This window comes from Copidosoma floridanum, unplaced genomic scaffold, assembly GCF_036245765.1.
Source record: "Copidosoma floridanum isolate Cflo_tuat_1 unplaced genomic scaffold, Cflo_Japanese_pri ptg000024l, whole genome shotgun sequence".
NCBI lineage: Eukaryota > Metazoa > Arthropoda > Insecta > Hymenoptera > Encyrtidae > Copidosoma > Copidosoma floridanum.
This window is the reverse complement of record NW_028321901.1, coordinates 961,004-968,103: the sequence shown is the minus strand read 5'-3', so window position 1 is coordinate 968,103 and position 7,100 is coordinate 961,004.

Genomic DNA, 7,100 nt, shown 5'->3' with positions numbered 1-7,100 from the left:
ATAGTCAGCCCAAAAATAACGATTATGTATAATCATTTTGTTTCATTTTCAGTTTAAGAGCTACACATCAAGCACGTTATTTGATAGGATTACCGAGTATGGTCTCCCTAGATGTTATTTATCCCTTGGGTAATATAAATATGATATGTGCGTATGAGTGCTAATTAAAACGAGGTTAAAACAATCTGTCACGAAAACCTCAACACATGTGTATTAGAACGAAGTTCTTTATGTCGCGTACTGGGGGGGCTGGAATTTTAAAAACGACAGATTTGATGAAACGGAAGTGGCTTACCGGAAGTCTCTTCCTCCTAAGTTTCTCCCCTTACCCCGTCGCCCTCGCCATCAGTTCCTTACACGTTTCCCCTCACCCCACCATATATCTTCCAACCGCGCCGCGCTATACTTTCTAGCTGCGAATTTTGAACCCTCGACCTCCTGCATACGAGTCAGATCTCTTACCCACTCTGCTACGAGCGCTGCCGACTATAGAATTTCGGTTTCTTGTACTTATCGCGTGGTTCGTAACTTATTTTTCATTTTCATAAGCATTCACTGATAATACATTGAATTAATGATAAATTATTTATTTGTTTTCTAAATAATAAATTGAAAAAAAAAAAATTAGTTAGCATATGGTTATGTAAATTAAATCGAATAAGGCGCGTTATTACGCATTAAATATTTGTATTTTATGCATTTGATGCATTAAATATCGATCGATTTTTTTTAAACCTGATATTTTTTTGGCATTAAAATAATGCTGATAATTACTGTTGTAAGTAAATTATTTTATAAATAAATAAATTATTAAAATAAACATATACAACAGAGTATGCAGAATTTCCAATAGTGATTTGTGAAAGCATTAAGTCGTTGACCCCAGTAATTTCTTATTGCAAATGAATTTGGCATACTTTATTGACATAATTTCAGAATTTCAGAGGTTTTTATCAAGCTGATCACCTTAAATCAAAAAAGTAATTGAGTTTTTAATTTTAAAAGTCTTATCTTGATTTCAAAATATTTTTAATTTTTAAACACGAATATTATTTTCCTTCTAAACTTACTTATATCTTTAAGTAACGGACTTTAATTTTGATTTAAGGGGGTAGGGTCAGAATGTATAGTCTTTTTTTTGTTTATAATATTATAGTGCTTTACGTCCGGCTCTTTTGATAAGGGCACTACTATGGGCACTTAGCACTTGGGAAAGGAACAAGGAAAGAGATGGGAGGCCTCCCATTGAAGAAGGGGGTAGGGGAAAATTAGGCAATTTTGCTGCGAGAAGGTCGCCTATAAACCCTCCTCGAGGAGCATTGCATGGTGAAAAAGCACATGTGAAAAATCACAGAGGTATTTGCCCGAGAAAGTCGCGCTGGCCGGTAATCGAACCACGGTCTCCCGCGTGCCAATCCACGACCTAGCTGACTGAGCCACCGCGCGCTCTTCACAATGTATAGTCAGTGCGTGTTCTGAAATATATTATGTGTTCCGAAACAGACAAGTAATAATAAATGTGGCAACGCCTCACAGTGGGAGATAAAGCACTTTTTTTCGTAAAGAAAATAACTCTATTTCTACCCAACCGATTTAAACAAATTTTTTTTGTAATAAAATTAAGAGCATACGGATCACTGAAAAATTAGTCCAAACTGTAGATGGCACTGCTAGAATTCATAAAAATGGCTGATTTGACAAACATTTATGAATATTGCACAACATTTGAGATTATCCTTTAAATAATGTTATTATGTGTATGTATTATAAATTTTAATAAGTATCAAAATGAAGCTGCATGCGATCTTTAGATGCGTTAGATATTACTTAACTTATAAGATAGTACAGTAACCTATGCTCTTAAGGGAAACTGATTAAAACTTTTATTTAATCTGATACAACGATATCATTAAATAATTGTGTTAATAAAAATTAGATTTGTATCAAACTATAATTGTTCATTAAATAATACTTCTGGGGGACATGATAATTAATTGAAAACTCCGACATATATACAAAGCTAACTTATGATAAAGTTAATATTAATTTTTTAATTCTTTAGTTTATTATTATCATCAGAGGTTACTTTTATGGTATTACGAAAATAGTTAAATCGCTTTTTTCTACATATTCAACAAAGCAAGCAGATTTCTTAAGGTAAACAAACATAACTGCCCTATACTTTCTTTAAGGATTCGTGGTTCAAATTAAACATTTATTTGCTATATAATATAACTTTTTCATGAAGAAATAAATAGTAGCGCAACGAATCCTGAGTGAAACATGGAGTCTTGTGAAATAAAACCTAGTCATTATAAAACAAAAGTAACAATGTTTAATTATGGATTTTTATTATACATTACTTTATATTACATACTTCCAAAGATTAACTAACAACAATATTAACCATCATCATTATCATTGTTTTCATAACTATCATTGCCTGATAAATTAAATCTCTCTTCTGTTTCGAAATCATCTGTATCATTTATATTATCAATTTTGTCATCTTTTATATCTCGTTTATCTTCATTGAGTTTTTCAGTTTCTCTAAAAGAATATAATTATGCTTTGATAAGTTCTATTGATTATTTTAAGTATGTTTTGTTTTGTAAAAAAAAAAAATATTAATTATTAAAAACAGCGGTAAAAAAAAAAGTGGATCAAGTTCGTTTTGCACAAACATAAAGCAAACCATCTTCTCTCTTTTTTTATTCAACTGCTTTGTGATTTGAATGTGAAACCGATTAACATAAGTAACACAAGGTATCTGTTATGCTTTTATTAAATAACTAAGATACTTAAAAGGGAAAAATATTAGTAGAGTGATGCAAGCTTTCACAGATATCTTTTGCAATAAGCTGAATACAGGAGCGTCGGATAACTTTTGAAAGTTTCTCAAGAAATTTCCTTAACGATAATTGTACTATTTACGAAGTAGTTTAAGAATAATTTAAGCACTACAAAATAAAATGTAAGACTGCCCCCCTATTATTTGTTTTTTCTATACATATAATTAATTTAATGTGTAGCAAAATAAATTTGGTTGATATATAGTTATAACTTTGTGTATATTATTACTCTGTTATCGTAATCTGACTTCAAAAAACCATTTTAATTATGTATATAGCCCGCTTGAACGGATCTTCTAGCCTGACTTTTTTGAGACTTTTTGGCGGACATATTAAATTTACTATTGTCACATAGACTTACGATGCTCTTTGTGGTTACGAAGCAATTGAATAAATAATTGTTAATCCATTTACGTAAGAATGAGTCCGTCAAAAGTGCTTACACTTCAATTATTACGCAAGTATTTTGAATTCCGGTCAATGTAGCCATTTTTTGTAAATTCTAGCAGCGCCATCTACAGTTCGGACTAACTTTTCAGTGATCCGTGTGCTCTTACCTTTATTTAAAACAAAAATTTGTTCAAATTGGTTGGGTAGAAATAAAGTTATTTTATTCATGGAAAAAAAGTTCCTTTTTATAAACTTTTTTAGTCTTTTTGGCTGCCATATTAAATTTACAAATATCACACGGACTGACTATACTTGTAATGATTACTAGCAATTTAGTGAATCATTTTTTGTCCATTTGAGTAAGAATAAGTCCGTCAAAAGTGTTTACACTTTAATCATCACGCAAGTTTTTTTAATTTCTGTCAATTCAGCCATTTTTTACTAGTGCTCGCAGCGCCATCTACAGTTTGGACTAATTTTCTAGTAATCTGTATGCTCTTATCTTCATTAAAAAAAAAAATTGTCGACATCGGTTGGGTAGAACTAGAGTTGTTTTATTTATGGAAAAAAAGGACCTTTCAATTACCTTTTTTACCATTTATTGGCGGCCATATTGAATTTACTAATATCATGTGGACTCACAATGCATTGGATTTTTACGTGGCGATATAGTTGATAGTTTCTTATTCATTTTGGTGAAAGTAACTGTGTCCAAAGTGTTTACACTACAATTGTTATTAAAGTTTTCCTAATTTTGGTCGATTCAGCCATTTTAAAAAAATTCTAGCAGCGCCATCTACAGTTCGGACTAATTTTTTAGTGATCTGTATGCTCTTACCTTTCTTTAAAAAAAAAAATTTGTTCAAATCGATTGAGTAGAAATAGACTTATTTTATTTATGGAAAAAAAGTGCTTTATCTCCCACTGTGCGCCGCATGGGGCAAAAATCCTCTGTATATTGATACGTATAAGTATAGATACTTTTAGAGGTTATGTTGTACGTCAAAATTGAGTTGGTAGTAAAATCTTCGTAAAAAATGTACATATTTATTCAACTATTGATTGATTATTTTGTATAGTTAAAACCTATATTTTTATGTATCTATAAATGAAATATTTTTAGGCTTGCAAGTATGTACATATGTATAAGAAATGCCAATAATGCAAATTTTCTTCTACACTAACAAGACGTTGCAACATCTTCACGGATCTTTAAATACACACTTTTAATTTGTTATAACTAAACAACGGTGAAGCTACGAGTGCTGTTCTTGAAATATGATGTTTAAAACATACTCTTTTACATTATAATTAAATTTCAGCACAGTTTGAAATTTATTTTAATAGTAATCTGTAAAATACTCTTTTTCCGACAAAATAATTGTTAGCTTAAATGAATTTTTTCAAGGGGTTCCTAAGTTTTTGGATTTTGTGACGTTATCGTCTTAAAAACCTTCGTTGAAAGTTCTACACATCACTGTATTAAATGTAAGAACGTATCTTAAACATTTAAAAAATCTGATTTTAAATTTATTTGTAATTTTCTATAAACGCGTTTGTATTAATTTATCCTGAATTTTTTGAACAGTGTAGTTTAACAAATATTTACTTATCCAGTCTACTATACATGTATTTATTTTATATAATGTTTAATACCTCTGGTTCCAAATTCTCCCTAAACGCAGGCTACACAAATGGTTCATGTAAGTTACGTGTGTCACAAATGTCTTGGTAAAGACACACAGATGTTGTGTATGTCAGCCCTCTGCTGACTTTTGTTATACACTGATTGTATATACTTATTATTTTTGTTCGCAGTAGGATATAAAGAATTTAACTAATTTTGACCTTTAATTTTTGTAATTAAGTAAATTACTCGGTAAATTACACAAAATTTCCAACGATGGCACGTACCAATTCAGATTTGCTACCGTAAATAATTATTTCCATGCAAACTAAGTTAAATATTTTGTTGTTATACATCTAAAAAAGTAATTTTTCAAAATGGTACATGTAGGAGAAAAACAAATATCTTAACCATAACTTTTATTAGCTAGTGAAGCCCTCATTTATAATCAAAATATAAAGTCTAAGAATTCTTGACAGTTAAAGTATATCTCACCGCTATTATGGTGTCTTTTGAGCTCATCCATCTTGAGAGAAATGACAAAGAACAAGTTATATTTAATTTAGGCTCATCTTGCATCAATAATTAATATAGGAGATGGGGTTCATAAAAATCACAAATTTTCGATAACCACAGTTAAATTATTTTAATTTAAAAGTTAATTAATTTTCTAGTAACAGTAGTGCGTATTGTACATCTAATTTACAGATTAAAACGAATACGTCCTAAAATCCACCTAACTTAAATAATGTAAATCTTATAATCCACTTTACATTTGTTGGACTTGGTGTAAGCTAATAATTCTATTATTTCAGTAAATGTTAGAGTGCCAAGACATATCCGTAGAATAAACAACATCAAGCACTTGGAATGGTTAGACAAATATACCTATTCCCTTAATGGGATAAGGTGAGATAGCGATTTATAGAAATGCCGCGCTATCACATTGACTTAACTTTATTGACTGCCTCTCGAAACGGTTCAATAGGCTTGACTTTTAAGATAAGACAACACCATGCAAGAACGAGATTTTCCAGGGTCTTGTGGAAGCCTTATAAAAAATTGTTATAAGTTTTATTGATTATAAAGTATATCATTTCACTACTATTTTAAAACGTTAACCAACAATAACTTGAACTGTTAGGACCTACACTTACTAATAAATACCATTACAAAATTTTAATACCCGAAACGTTAGTATATGGCTAATGAAAACTAGCCACTTTCTTTCTTAGTTTGCTGTCTTGAACTCCCACAAATATATTAAAAACTATATGTTTTTCACAGAAAAATAATGTACCCATGCCTAAGTTTAAAACCACATTTAATTATTATAATTTGGAGAGTGAATGCTTGAAGCTGAAAAATAGGATCTGCTATGCAAAAACTGACTCCCAAAATATTACATACAGTTTTCCATATAATATATAGAATGCAAGATAGCGGTGAATGTAGGTATTACTGACACTTTTTTGTTTCGGACATACTTTAAAACTCACAACATACGCATGTATAAATATTTAAGCTTTATTTTTTGTTTGATTAAAAGCTTTTAGACTGAGTTACTGCATAATGATTGTTTGAATGATAAAAATTGTGAGGTATACTTATAATTAAACTTTTATTTAACTAGCCAAACGCTGGTAGGTATTACTACCGCTGTGTTTGTATTACTGACACTCAATTACTGCCATAGCTTCAATTACTGCCACCCAATTACTGCCACTTTTTTTATTACTGTCTATAAATGACTGTCATCTTGGTTTTTAAAATGTGTGAAACTTGGTGTTTATGAAATGGAGAGTGTCAAGTAAAAAGAATCAAAAATATTTTATTTATAAATACTGGAATTAGAATTATTGTTTTTTTATAAGCTATGAACATTTGAGTCGGTCACACTTTATTCAGCCTTGTATGCTATAATCGGAATAATTGTAACATTAGAAAAAAATATGCAATGAGATCGATTTATTTATTAGAATTGCGAATGATTATAAAATAATATTTTACAAACACTTCATACTTTTTAACGCTTATAACATGACTTTTTTTCTAAAATATTTGACTTTCACACAAAAAAAAAAGATAATTACAAATTAGTAGCAGAGTGCAATTGCTTTTGGAAATTACTAATTTTTTCAGTCAAATAATCTGTCTTTGGATTTTAATACGTTTGTTTTTGTTATATTACGTTTTTCTTTGAATTTCACGACTAGTTGTTGTTGCTTCGC